The 15832-nt window shown below is 33.0% G+C and overlaps 1 long non-coding RNA gene across 2 annotated transcripts; it reads right to left on the bottom strand.

Moving 5' to 3' along the window:
- Window positions 1-331: 331 nt before the first annotated feature.
- LOC141417288 (uncharacterized) lies at window positions 332-15465 on the bottom strand. 2 transcript variants are annotated; one of them, XR_012441813.1, is made up of 5 exons: window positions 14960-15465; window positions 14017-14074; window positions 12796-12815; window positions 4991-5076; window positions 332-546 (listed from the first exon to the last, which is right to left on the bottom strand). It is a non-coding gene; the product is annotated as an uncharacterized lncRNA (long non-coding RNA). The 2 variants fall into 2 exon arrangements; XR_012441817.1 differs by lacking the exon at window positions 14017-14074.
- Window positions 15466-15832: the final 367 nt, after the last annotated feature.

The raw sequence follows: 15832 nt of genomic DNA on the forward strand, positions 1-15832 counted from the left end.
TTTTTGTCTTCCGAGTCTGGCTAACTTAAGATAATGTTCTCCAGTTCCATCCATTTACCTGCAAAAGATAAAATTACATTCTTCTTTGTGGCTGAGTGAAATTCCATTGTATATAAATACATTCTTTAATCCATTTGTCAGTGGTGGGGCATCTTGGCTGTTTCCATAGCATATCTGTTGTGAATAATGCTGTGATAAATATGGGTGTGCTAGGAGCCTTTGTTGTAAGCTAACTCACAATCCTTTGGGTATATCCCAGGATTGGTATTGCTGGATCATATGGCAGATCTAATTTTAGTTTTTAAAGTAGCCTCCATGCAGAAAATTATTTTTTTAACGATATAAATGTTGGTTTTATTTTTTTTCATTATGAATTTTTTATAATAAATTTTATTAGGATATATTTATTATACAGGGGGATTCATAGTGACAATTCCAATTGTACATTATTTACATTGCCCTATCATCTCTCCCCATTAAACCCCTCCCCACTCCACTTAAAGCAATTGCAACAGGTTTCTTAGTTCTCCAGTTCCATCCATTTACCTGCAAAAGATAAAATTACATTCTTAGCATCACAGTAATCTCCTTCCTTTACCCTCCCCCTCCCGCTATTACCCTTCCACTGTACCAATTTTACAGTCCTGGTTTTCGTTACTAATATTTAAGCTATCACTTTCCCTTGTTCAATCTTTATATTTTATATACTTGGTTGATTACTATGCAGCTTAAGCTTTCTGTGGAATATAATAATTAACAATAATTTGCTTATTGTTAAAATTTAGCAATTTGAGAAGTAATGCCTTTGTTTCTATGTGACAAAGGAAACACAATCCTATTATAGAACTGAATTTATTGGCTCAAAATTTGCCAATTGTCCTTCTTAATCATTGTAAGAAAAGGACTAGGGTATTACAGACTCACCCTAATGAGGACTTCCCCAACCATTATAGACTTAGAAAGGAAGAGGAGGTTCCCAAAAGAGGTGAACTGTCAAATGTATGAGAAGATAATCATCATTCCTAATAGGAGAAACACCAACTAAAGCTACAATGAGAAATAATTGCTCATTTATCAAACTGGCAAAATTTCAAAAGTTGGAAAATAAATTCTGATAGTGAGGCTGCAGAAAACCAGGGATAGTCCTGTACTGCTAATAAAAGTGCAAACTATTGCCACCCTTATGGACTTGGCAACATGTTAAATAATGATAAGTAATTATATATGAGATGCATAATAGTACTCTAAGAAATCACCCTGAAGATGAACCTGTACACCATTTAGGTGTTCCAAATGTCTGTGAATATCTACCTGATTAACTAAATTGTTACTTCTTATTATTCAAACAAAGAATGGTACTGGGGCACTACCTAATAAAATGTGACAATAAGAAAGAAAAAATTCCTGTATACTGATATGGAGTGATATGTGGTGTTATTATTTGAGGGTAAGAATTCCAATTATAGAAAAAAGAACATTTTATGGCACTTTTGCATAAAAAGGAAAATAGGAATGTGTATGTGTATTTGCTTATTTTCATAAGAAATGATGAAATGAGAAACCAGAATGTAATACAAAATAGTGATCGACACAGAAAAGAGTTGCCAGCATGAAGACAATGGTGATGCAGACTTCACTAGTACATTGTCTTATATTGTGTTAATTTTGATCCGTACACAAATCTGAAAGCTGAAACAACCTGAAATGTATCAATACTAATTATATATTAAATTAGTAACATCACTCCCCCACATACCCATACATAGAGAAAGATACGTAAGAGAGAGACAGAGAGAGAGACAGAGAATTCTGTTCTGACAATATCCTCAGTAAGGTACAGTCTAGGAAGAGAAAAGAATTCAAAGAACCTTCAACTTTACTCAGAAGTGAAAATATAGACATAGTTAAAGAAAATATGGCAAAATGTTCACAATAATAAAATATGGACTCTGAGTAGTCATTGTAATAATTCCTCAGCTTTTCTGTATGTCAAAATTTTTCATAACAAACTGCCCACTTTTGTTTCCAAAAGAAATCACAATCATTAGCTAAGTCAAGAAGTTTTGAGTCTCTTTGTGCCAAAGTAGGAATTTTTACTAAGTAGAATAAAACACTCTTATACCAGATGCCCCAAACCTATAAGAAAATAAATATGGGAGACTACTTTGTGTCCTCAATATCTAATGTTACTCAAATAAAGCTGTAATTGATTTAATGTTATGGGTTGTTCCACTTTGAACTCCTACTAGCAATTGTAAAAGCAAGGCCATACATATTTAAACTTTCCTTATACCAAACTTTCCAAGAAAAAACAATTTCACTTATATAACTACTCTTCCAGAAAATAAAATATAGAGCCCCATCCCTAATTCACTACAAGAAGGAATATCACATATTTATCTAAAATAAAATAGAAATGACAAAATAAACACACAAGATTATGAGTAATATTGAAGGAAGGAAAGGAAAACAATAAAATAAGAATGCTATTCCACAAAAGACATCATGAAAAGGTAAAAAGAAAACAAACTTGAAAAACACACATCACACACATGACACACACGACACACACATGCGTGATTTATAAATTAGTACCCACAACATGTAAGTGAATTCTACCTATTAATAAAATAATCAAGCAGTCTAATAGGAAAATGGGCAAAGAACTGTTGATACTGATAAAACATTGTCTTCTACAACTATTTGATAATATTTGATAATTCCATAAACTCAGCAAATTATTTAATATGACTCTTTATACTGAATTTTAGAGAGGATGTGTATCACTAGAAAATTTTATTCACTGCTAATTAAATCATTATGACCATGTTAGGAATAATTTCTCATTACCTAATCATGTTGAACGTATATGTACACTACAACCCTGCATTTTCATGCCTAGACAGAAGCTTTAGTAAAAACCATGCTTCCATGGTGTGGATAAGCATGTCTGTGGGACCATCTTTGTAGAAATAATCTCCAAATAATGGAAACTGCCCATTTCTCAGTAGTAAAATCAGTTCATTTTAGTGTATTTATATAATATAAAACAACTATAAAAATGAATGAACTGCAGTTGTATAAAATAACCTATAGAGTCTTTGAAACCATAAGTAAAACTCTCATAGAAATATTTTTATACAATAACAGTTTTTATATAAACTTCAAATCCTGGTAAGCAAAAATAATACATTTAATTACATATACATGGTTAGAAAAATTATAAATAAAACAGCAAGGAAAAAATTAACACAAAATTCAAACTGGTGGTTATTTGTACAGTGAAAAAGTAAGCGACACAGAGTAGGACTGTAAGGTACTGGTCTCATTCTTTTTGTTGTTATGTTTTGCTGGTGATTCCATATGCTAGGCGAGGGTGTACTACTGAACTGTATTCACTGTTCTCTTTTTAAGTCAAATGGAGCCATACCGGAGTTCATCTGGTCATTATTTTTTGATTTGCACTTATATAAATTCTTGTTAAATTTGGTATATTACATAGTGATAGCAATAGAAGATATAATGACATGATGAAGATATAATGATGTCAATAGAAGAATCAAAATTAGATTAAAGATAAAGTCATCAATTTCTTTTAGAGAATTAAAAGCAGCACTGCTCCACTGTGTTTCTTTTTAACCTTTCAAAAACATTTTATCTGACTTTCTTTAATAGTGAAGACCAGGACTCATTTTCTGCTTATATTCCAGGTATGACTTTTCTTCTAAATCTCTTTGATTCATTTCTGTAATTTTGAAAAATGTGTATTGAGGTCATCAAGTTAACTCATAATTTGGATCTTTGCAGATTCTGCAAATCATGCAAACAGAAGGTTTTTGTTGAATTTGAAAGGCAGTTATATGACAATAATTAGTGATTAAAAGCACACACAAATTAAATTGTTTTATAGTAATTTCCTTTCATTTGTAACGCCTCTTTACAGAAAATCTCATAAGGTATGTGACCATATTAGAGAGTGGTCACTAATTTCCATCCTTCAAATTCTGTTTTTAAAAAATTTCATTTTGGGGACGTGAATTGAGTCCAGCTTAATATCTTTGTTAAAACAAATCTTTTATTTATGTGGGAATTTGAATGTTTCTCCAATACAACTTGTATATAAAAATCTTTGATGTTTATCTTAGAAATTTTCATGCTTTTGGAATGTAATGTGTGTTGCATTTATCATATTAGGTAAACTTTCCAATATTCATTTGTTTCTACATCTTTAATCAATGGTTTCCGGCTCCCTACAAATAAACACCCAACAAGTAATGTTTATTCACTTATGAATCACTTGCCATTTTTTTGGTGGGAGGTGGTACTAGGGATTGAAATCAGAGTCTCACATTGCCAAGTGCTCTATCATTTGAAATATGCCCTCAATCCTTTTACTTTTAGTCTGTTTTCTAGATAGATTCCTGTGCTTATCCCTGTGCTGGTCTAGACCCCATCCTCTTATCTCAACGTCCTGAGTAGCTAAAATTACAGGCATGGAGCACCACATCCAGATTACAAATCAACTTGGTTTGCATGGATTATAAACTTTCTACTGAAAAAGCTGGCTTACATACACCACCTGAGAGTATTTGAAGTTCAGAATCAACTTCCCCAGTTCTGTGCTCCTTTGCCTCAGGTATGTCAGTGCACCTTTTACTCTAGTCTTATGCAAACTCTGCTGAAAGCTCTTGCTGCATGTAAGATTAAAGTAGTGGGACAATAGACTCTCTGTGGTTCCAGTTTGCAATTTGTTTCATCTTACAAAATCATGGATTGTCTCCTGGCTGTCTATAGTTTTCCCTCTGCTAGGAAAACTTTAGTGCCTTCAAAATAAGGATTGTCTTGTCAAATTCATTTTTGAAAACACATTATTCCTCTCCTTTTTCAGAACTCCTCCCACCCCACCCAGTGCATTCTGGTTGATAGTAGATTTCTGTGTGAAGAACCCAGATTATTTGTAGTATCATGTCACCATGTGTTTGGTGCTTACCATTCCTATTTTAAGATTTCTGCCACAGTGGACTAACTTTCTTCTCTCTCTCATGGTGCCCAGGCCTCTCACAAAAGATGTAGACTCTGTCAAAAAAGTCCTTGCTTAAAATCATCTTTTATACAAAAGTTTTCAACTAAGAGAATCAAAGTAGAATTTTTTTCAATTTAGGATCAAGGATGTATTTGAACTAAAATATAAAAATGGCACATATTTTTCTCCACCCACATTCTCTTGAAGAGAGCTCATCTATTCCTATAACTTTAATTATTACCTCCTCAAATTGACAAGTCCTTTATCTTGAACTCTAGTTCCCTCTCTGAATGTGTTTTCTTCCCTGAGAACGTTCTCATTCTACACTCCTTCTCAGTAATATGCCATCACCTTAAATGGAACATCTGAAAACCTAATGTGTGTCTTGTCTCTAACCCACATCAAGTTGGTTCTCACCCTACAGTCACCACAAGTCACATCATCATTTTTCTTATCACAATCACTGTCTTAAATGAAATCAGGTTTGTCAGTTCTTCTATCAGCTTAGCCTTCTTATTTAGCCCTTCTTTATTCTTCTCCAACTAGCACAACTCTAGTTTATGGCTTCTGTATCTTATTTGGGTTATTTTCATAGTTTATTTGTTGGATTCTTAGCCCCCATGTTTATGGGCTCTGAATCAATGCAGTCAATCTGTGAGAGGAAAGAGGTGCTATAAACTAATGCAGGTTCAGGGGTTGGCATCCAGAGTGTTGGACACTCTGAAAAGAAAAAGCACAAGTGAGCAGACTTGAAATATCATGTTGCAACATAAGGACATTTTCAGTCTTCCCTTTGTATACTATCTGGTGGGCAGAGTCATTTCTAGCTACTGATTAAAATATAAATAAATAATGAAGTTAGATTTTTCAAGGCAATTCTATTGGTTGCGAAGAAAATAAAGATGCAACAATTGAACGATTTTAGAGGCAGTCCTCTATCATCTACTAAAATAAGTCTTAGTATTTTTGAAACCTATCACTCTAGGTAATCTAGCATTTCTAACATGTTCAAAACCATTTCTCAAATTTTTCCTAAATGTATCTTCTACCAAATGAAATCAACGTAAAAATTTCATCTTTACATTCATTCATATTTCTTTGCTTAGAATATTGTTTTTTTCTCTATCTAAATATATACTGTTTATTCCATGATGTTTGATTCTAGAATCTCTAATGAAACTTTTATTAAACATTATGTCCAATATTCATGTTCATTTTAAATTTCCCACTCTTTGTGTCACATATTGAATACTTTCATTATTCATTTGGTCATTCCACACTCATTTCCTGAGAATTTTGTATGTGATCTTGAGTTTATGCAATCATATAATCTCTGTTCTCAAGTAGCTAACCATCTCCTTGATAATGTTAATAATAATGATGATGACAATAATAAATCCCATTTTACTTCAAGGGTCATAGAATTATTGATCAAAATATTTACATTTTGACCTGTCTCTAGGAATGGAAGTGAGACAAGATTTCCAGATCTCTAAAGGCGAGAGAATGCAGACAACATTTTGGTTATTTATAATCAAAATTACAACTGTTACATCAACAATAAAAATTAGGAACATTTTTCTTGGTGTTTCCATCTGTTTGAAGTTCAGTGCACTTTTGAATTCTACCATATTCACACCAGTATTACTATATTGCTAAAAGTCTGTTTATTTTAGTGATTAGTTTTAGGAAGACCTCAGAACCTCTTGAAAATCTGTCAGGAAATCTGTCTAATGTATATTTCAGGGAATAAGATCTCAGAAATAAAGTACAAAAATGTGTTTATTTATTGGAAGGAATACTTAAACCTTTCAAATGAAGGTAGAGTGAGTATTTGGAGAACATTTTGCTCCATTTCTGTGAATGAGGTAAGTAGCATAGGAAACTATGCCTCATTAAAGAACCTCTGAATAGTTAGCTGGACTATAAGTACAAACAATAACCCATTATCTCACACACTCACAAAGAAAGAAGGAGAGTGAGAAGGACAGAGAAAGGAAAAGAGAGCAAGGAAGGATGGAAGAGAGCGAGTAAAGGATGTAAAACAAAACACACTTAAATTATATGACCTTATGCTAAAAATATGCTATGTCTATTAAAAAAGGTATTTGTTGTAAAATTTAAAAAAGAAAAAACTTAAAATGTACATATTGACAACAAACCACTGTCACCTCCTTATTTGGATTCTCTAAGATATATATAGTAAAACATGCTAAAAGCAGTAATGGTGTAAATGTTGGGTTCCAAACTAATACTTTTCCCAAAGAAGACCTATAAACTCATTGGGAACTGGAAACTCTAAAGAACCTTCTGCCCACTCCATTGTCTAGGGAATTCATCCTCTACAGAGTCTGAAATAAAGTTACTGTGTTCTTGTACTTGATTTTCCTACATCACCATTTAATTTTTAAATAGAACAATGTGCTTTAAAACTTTAAAACTCATGCTACTTATTAATGATTTATACAAACAATGTATTTAAATTGTGTAATATTTTCCAGGCTGTTAAAATATAATTTGTGTCCCTCTTAAACCTAATAAATTATGAGTCAAAAAATAATAAAAAATCAGGATTCTACTTCTGATCGAAATAAAGCACCAGAGACCAAATTTGTCCTCCTGAACTATACAAATAAGAAACTAGATACAATAAATAAAAGAACATTTCTCCAACTTTGGGCAACAGGAAATTCATGAATGTGATTCTTCAATAAGAAGAAAAAAGTTAGGTGAAGCCTCAGTTTTACTGGAGGCAGTTTCCAGGCAGCAGCACGCAGAAAGGAACTCCAAAAGTGTCTAAATGTCTCACTGCTTGGAGGAATCAGACATTGAAGATTTGGGAAAACAGAATGCATACAACTTGCAAATGAAACTACTAAAGAGGAAAATGCACAAAGAGTTCTGAATTCTACAGAGTGATACTCTGTAGGTTTTTAAAATTTCATGCCAAAAATGCAAATATATAAAGGAAACTAAAGCTAGAGAAAGAGCCAATAGAAAGGAGATAGCAAAAAACCAGTGATGGGAATAATTCATATTCCCATCATCATGATTAGAAAGACCTTGTAACTATCAGATAAAATCTTCAGAAGGGTATCTTTCTTTGTGGTTAGAGCTGAATTAGCCCAAGACTATGGACAACTCTGAACCTGCTATAACAAAACTTAAAAGTAAACCTTGAAAATATGCATCTGATTTCTTAGAACTTCTTCCCATGCAAGAGAAAAATAAAACTCTATTAAAAAAGAATAAAAAGAAGGAAAAAATCATGATGTCTAACAAAAAAATCACAAATACAAAAAAGCAGGGAGTCGGGATAAATAACCAGGTGGAAAAAATCAACCACTATTCACAGGTTTCATATGTTCAGCTAGATAAAAGAAAATATGTGCATGATGAAGAAAGCAGTGAAATACAAGTAGAGGCAAACACAGAACATCTTGAAATAAAAAAGTACAGCATCTTAAGGGAAAACACAATGGATACCGTTAACAGCAGGTGACAGTACACAAGCCAGGTGCTGTGGCTCATATCTGTATAAGCCTAGCTGCTCAGGAGGTGAAGGTCAGGAGGGTCACAGTTCAAGCTGACCTGAGCATTGATGCAAGACTGTGTTAGAAATACAACTAAAGAAGTGAAAAGGGCAGGGGGCATGTCTCAAGCAATAGCACGCCTGTCTGGCAATTGAAAGACCTTGAGTGCAAATCCACGTATTGCCAGAGACAGAGACAAGAGAGAAAGAGGGAATACAGAAACAAGATCATTGAATTACAGACATAATAATGTAAAAAAAGTCTAAAATGAAAGAGAAAACAAGTAACTGAAAAAGTGAATCAAACAATATTCTGTGAGAGAATTAAGTATTGTGCTTATAATTAGTCTTAGAAGAAAAGATAGTGAGGATAGAAAAGAATTTGAAGAAATTATTGACAATTTTTTTCAAATCTAAAGAAAACTATGAATTCAGAGATCCAAAAGCTTAACAAGCCCCCATCAGAATAAACATAAATAAAACTATTCCAAATTACCTTATAATTGCTGAAGACCAGTTACAAAGTAAATAATCTTAAAAGCCAAAAGAGAAAAGGGGGACTCTATTTGGAGGAAAAGAATTATAAATCACACCTGAGTATTTGCCAGAAGCTATGCAAGAGAAGACAATGAGGAAATATCTTTAAAGAACTGGTGAAAAGAACAAGAAGTAGTAATCAAGAGTTCTTAAACCAGTGAGAAACAAATCACTCAAAACTGAGGGCAAATGAAAAAAAGGCATGCCAAAATATGAAGAATTAATTGTGCCCAGACATGCATTATAAGAAAATTATATAATTTTTTCAGAAAGGATGAACACTGTACATTAAGGAAATTCCAATCTACACAAAGCATGAAGAGCATAAGAAATGGTAAGTATATGACTAAATAAGACATTCATTATATATTTTTGTTAAAAGACAATTATTTAAATAAAATAATAGCAATGTAATATGGTTTTATAACATTTGTTAAAAATAAATGAATCTCAATAGAATCACGCTACATAAAATAAGTCAGAAACAATAGACTACATGTTCTATAACTCCACTTACAGAATAAAATGTGCAAAGCAAGAACGAGTGAAACAGATCAGTGGTGTCCAGAGATGGGTGATAGGACGGAATTAACTGCAAAGGGACATAAGAGGACAATGAAAATGTTCTATGTCAGGATCCTGGCGGTCATTAATTGGGTGCTAATACTCACAAATCAAGTTGTAACATTTACAATTGGAAAATCTCATTGTATGTATAGTGTACACCTGTGAAACTTGTTTAAAAATAAAAAGACAGTCGAAAGAGAAAGTCAAAAGTCAAGTGAGTTTTAGGTTTAAAAATGCTTGACAGTTTTTACTTTGACTACTTTTTCTGGTGTTTGGACTGATGTGACTTGTTCATCAGTCAAATCATTCAAACAGATTTGTAAGTTTGGAAGTGACCTTCACAGAGAATATTTTTTCTTAATGTATGCTGAGGATATTGAGCTATGAATGAAGTCAGTGAAAATAAAGAATTTATATTTTTTATCTGTCTCATAGAAGGCACCAAAGGTAAAAGAGAAAGCTGATTTCCATACCTGTTTTACTTCAGTCTCATCCAGTTACTGAGGGTAGTAACAATTTTGACAGAGTCAATTTACAAATGTTAATTGGAAACTGAGTTATCAAATGTAGCCACAGTCTTGAAAATATTTTCATACTTAAAATATCAAAATAAAAGTTAACATCTGAAAAGTCTCACTTCCATCCTGGAAACAGTAGTTATTCTTTACAATTATTACTTCTGGGTTATCTCAGCTTTCAAAGTTTTTCTCATTCATTCCTCTAACATATGCACAATTACTTGAGGGGATTTTTTTTCTTCTGCATGCTGTGGTTTGAGCCCATGACCTCATGCACACCGGCTCTACCACTGAACTATGCCCCAGCTCTCATAGCTGCGTAGCTCATTCACTCTATTAAACATGTGCCTTTAAAGTACCTAATCCATCATTAAATGATTGGAGTCTCACTGACACAGAGTAGATACAGCAAAACTAATAAAGCACACATGTTTGGGAAAGCAGTTTAGCAGTACCTGTCAAGAAGGACCACCACAATGATCAAAATCTTTGACTTAGTAGTCCTATGCATCTGTCAGCCTTTTTTGTAGGAACAAGTGAAACCTAAATCAGTGTGGCAATAATGACATTCATTTATTACTTGTCATATTATGCATTATGTAGGCTGTAGCTTTGCTCCCACCTACAGGATTATTCCATGATATTAATCTAAGACACAACCTGAGAAGAACTCTTTTCCAGAAGTTTCTGTTCTTACTTAAGATCATGTTCATGGTTGTTGATTTTTAAAATTGCCCTCATTATTGATAAAATAATAACTTTTCAATACACGTAAATATAATAATGACTCCTACCTTTTAAAGACACAAATTCTATCAGACAGATTTTAGGGTAGCTGGTGTGCTACATGAAATATTCTTCAGAACAGGGAATAAACTGGTGGTAAGGTGAATTTTCATAGAAATAGTAACATTTCAATGTGAAAAATTTGGAGAGATTCCCATTTATTAGAGACCATAGGAGAGCAAGTTTTTAATTTTACAACTTTTTAAATAAGATGGAAGTTAATTAAAAATGAAGCTTAATTGAATGCATGCAACATTTTCAGTTGAAATCTGTGGGTAAGTTCTTTTTTCTCCCCTATACTCAGTTTGGTCAGGTCTGGGCTGGTGCTGGCAAGAGGAGGACAGTTTCTGCCCTACAGATGACTCAGTATAACTGAATTTTTGTTATTGGTGAATGACATCTCCGTATAACAGTTGCCTTAGTTAATTGTTACATAGATTTGATTAATACTACTATAAGCAAGTATTCTTACTATTTTAGGAATTCTATCAATGTCCTCTTTATCATTACCATTATGAAGTCCTAATGAAAAACAGAAGTAACTTCTTTTTACAAAGTATCTGCTGTGGTTTTTGACTATCATTTGATCCTGATAAAATTCATGTTGAAATGTAATTGCCAATGTAACTGTTGAAAAGATCCAACAAATTTAAGAGCTACTGGATCATGGAGGTAGAACCTTCATGAATGGATTCAGGTTTTTTGCTTAGGAATGGATAGGTGTTTTTTTTTTTTGAGGTTTAACCCCTTGCCTCTTTTTAAATTCAACTGCTTGCCCATTCACTTTTCCACCACAAGTTAAACTGCCATGAGGCAATCACCAAAAGCCAATCAGGAGAAGCCACTGGATCTTGGAGCCACCAGAAAAATGAGCCAAAATAATTTTTTCTTTTGGAAATTACCAAATTCATGTATTTTATAATAGCCACAGAAAACAGACTACAGCAGTACCCAATCTTTCTCCTGATGAAAATGTATTGAGATTGTTTACTATGTATATTTGGAGTTTATTGAAACAATGTATTTATTTTAGCAAGGAAAATTTTAATAACTTTTTTCCAGTCATGTATCATGATGATATTTTCCATAGCATGACTTTTGAAAATATGGTAGACCTACCAAGAATTGACCAATAAATCTTAAAAACAAACATAGTCAAGTTTTTTATAAATTAAGTAAGTTATTTTTAAATCATAATGAATGTTTCTTGTCAAGGCTTTGGCAAAGCTAAATATTCCAAATATGATATCAAACATTTATTCTCATATTACCAATAAAAGTAGATTACACATTGTTAATTTTTTATGGAATCTTTTAATTCTTTTACATTGCCAGGGGATCTCTTAGTAAAATACCTCATCCAGTGTTCTAAATGGTCCCGTAGTGGCTTGAGCTAAGGCAACTACAAATAAATATATTCCCTTTCTATGACAAGGATCAGGCTTATAGTTTTTTTGTTGTTGTTGTTTGTCTCTTTGTTTAATGAGCAAGAAAATGCTAATGTTATTCCTTTATTTTTATATGATGAATTAGTTACGTTCATCCCAAATCACCGTACAACGTATGCTTAATTCCTTAGAATCCAAATCTTCTATTCCATCATATCCAAGGAAGGTTTAACTTGTATTTCATTCTTTTCCCAGTTTTCAAAGGAAATAATTCAGAGTAAATTTAATACTCTTTCAATTAAGATTATTTGCATGGTCTAAAAATATCAAATTACTCTTGCTTGATTCAGTGAAAGATAAGTGGCATTTTATTATGTAGATAAAATATCGATATTGTCAGAAGTATATTCACTTCTATGTGTTGTAACATAAACAACAACTTACTTGGGGTTGAGACAGGGTACCTGAAATGAAATGAAAAAATTCAATAGGTATTTATCTTTTAAATTGTATCTATCTGTATTTCTAATAAAATTTATAAAATACATTCCTTTATTCCTCAATGACACAAGTACCCTCAATACTGCATGTTCTTGCAAAATATTAATTTGCAAGTTGATTCAAATAGAAAATCCACCTTGAAATGAAAATTTATCATGAAGTCTAAATCTTAATGAAAATCTCCCAATTGCAATATCAAAATTATGGAGTATTTATTTGAAAGTTTAACTTCAGAAAAAAACAAATTTGCAATTTGTATGGAATCATGATGATTTTGAATGGTCAAAGCACTCTTGAACAAAATGAGCAAAGCTGATGGCATCACACTACCTGGCTTCAAGTAATCAAAACAGAATAATAATAACATAAAAAGAAACTCATTGATCAATTGAGCAGGGTAGAGAATCTAATCGATTTTCTATAAAGGGGCTAAGAACATGCAATAGAGCAAGGACAGCTTCTTCAATTACTTGTGTTGGGAAAAAGCTGATGTCTGAAGTAGAAAAGTGAAATTGAACCTTTGTTTCACACCATGTAAAAATCAACTAAAAATGGATTAAAGACTTAAATGTAAGACTTGAAACTATAAAACTATTAAAAAAAAACATAAGGAAATGTTCCATGACACTGATCTTGGCAAAGATTTCTGGGATATGACAAATGCAAAATCAAACAAAATAACAATAACAATAAGAAGAGTCATTAAACTCATAGTAGAAGAGGGAAGAGAGAGGAGGAAGAGACTAAGGTCCTACAACCCCTTCAAGGGCACACCCCCATGATCTAACACCTCCCTCTAGATCCCTCCTGTTTGTGCTTCCATCACCTAGGACTAGCACCACCTCAGGAACTAAGTATTTAAAATACAAACCATAGCATGGAAATACACCCAAAGGAGTTTAATCAGTATACCAGAAAGATACAGAAACTTCCATGTTCATTGCAGTATGATTCACAATAGTCAGGACACAGAGGCAACTAGATGTTGATAAAGAAAGTGTGTGTGCACGCACACGGATATACACAATGTATTACTATTCAACCTTCAACCTTAAAAATGGGGAAATCCTACCATTTGTAACAACATGAAATGTACTTGGAGAGTATTATACTAAGTGAAATAAGATAGGCCCAGAAAGACAAGTATTGCATGATCTTACTTACATGTAATATCTAAAAATTTTGAACTCAAAAGTAGAGTATAGAATGGTGTTACAAGCAGCTGGAAAAGAGGGGAATTTGGGAAAAGGGGAGATATTAAGTAAAGTACACAGGGATTCAGTTGGTGATCCATTGCATAGAATGGTGACTATAATAAATAACAGTGAATTATATATTTCAAAATCACTAAGAGTAAGTTTTAAACATTTTCACCACAAAATAATATGAGGTGATTTATTAATTAGACTGATTTAATTATTCAAAATATAAAATTATTCACATCACATTGTGCCCCATAAATATATACAATTATTATTTGTCAATTTAAAATTTTTAAAGTAAAATGAAATATTTAACTATTTAAAACACTTAACTTAATCATTACTCAGAGAAAGCAGATGAAAGAAAAATCTAAATCTGTATGATTGCACATATTTTCCTGGCAAATCATTACTTACATAAAAATAAAAGTTCTCACTAATATACTTATGCAAAAATTTTCCTGGCTTTAAATACCCTGAAAACAGCAGAAATTAAAGATTTAAAAGCTAATTTCACCAGGCCAGAATAATAGAAAGCCTACTGTATAATAAATAGTTCCATAAATACCATTAGTTATGAATGTCATTTATTCTGGTAATAAATTTAGATTTCATGCATATCTAGTTTTTAAATTTTGCATAAATTTATTTTAATAAAAAGTCTCATTAACCATATGGCATTATCCTAGGACAGTACAATAATTCAGAATTATTTCATAGCCAATATATAATAGGTTATTTTAGTGTCCTGAGGATTCTCGAGAGAAAATAGACACTAGTCTCAAACTGCCTAGACTAGATAAGCACCACTCTTAGCTATTTATGGCTAAGTAGGTTTAGCCATAAGTGATTACTCCACCTGATTTCACACTTAGTAGATACATTTTTTATATAAAGTACTATACCTTTTAGATAATGGTGCAAAACAAAATATGGTGTGGAGCAAGTGGCACTTTATATTCCCATCTTCAGGAGGAGTCATACCAGGATAGCAACAATGTAGGTGTAACAATGCCTGCCGCCAGGTGCATAGTCCTAGCATGTCTGTCCATCATGGTTTTCAAGTGTCAGGGTCGCCAAGAAAAAGAAGAGTTACATAGGCACTGGACACAACAATGATTTACTCACAAAGAAAAGAGACAGAGAGAGATCAGCTGCAACACTGAGCCAGGTCCCTCTGGGCCAGTGAATCTTGCCCAACAACCACCATAGAGAAATGATCTGTACTCACTCCTCTTTTGCTACAGGCAGAGAACTAGTTCCCTCCCCACTGGAGCAGATACAGCAGGGAGCTTGACCAAGTGTCAAGTGATTCACATGCTTAAGCAGAACAAAGGAGCACATATCAAGTCTGGCACAGGGAACGATATTTCCAAACAGAGATATGCCCTGCACAAGTTGGCACTTTATCTCTTTGTGAGGAAAAGTTCAGATCCAAGGAACTGTACAGGAGCTGAAAGATTAAATACTGACCTCAGATTTGTCAAAACAGTGTAACAGGGGTCAGTAATTTACTGTCCTCAGGCCCTAGTCTATTTCTGGCTTTTGTAGGTAAACATGTATCGGAATAGTCACACCTGTTCATTTCTGTATTATCCATGGCTGCTTTCAAGTGACAGTGATAACATTATGCAATTAAGGCAGAGATCTCATGGCCAGAGTGCAACAGGACTGCCCAGCCATTTGCAGAAAATGTTTTGACAACTCCAGTAATAGAGCACTACCAACTACATCAAATGGGGCCAGTGAATTCAACTTTGCTGGTTTGAGATCAAAGC

The sequence above is a fragment of the Castor canadensis genome, chromosome 2, assembly GCF_047511655.1.
Source record: "Castor canadensis chromosome 2, mCasCan1.hap1v2, whole genome shotgun sequence".
In the NCBI taxonomy this organism is placed as follows: Eukaryota; Metazoa; Chordata; class Mammalia; order Rodentia; family Castoridae; genus Castor; species Castor canadensis.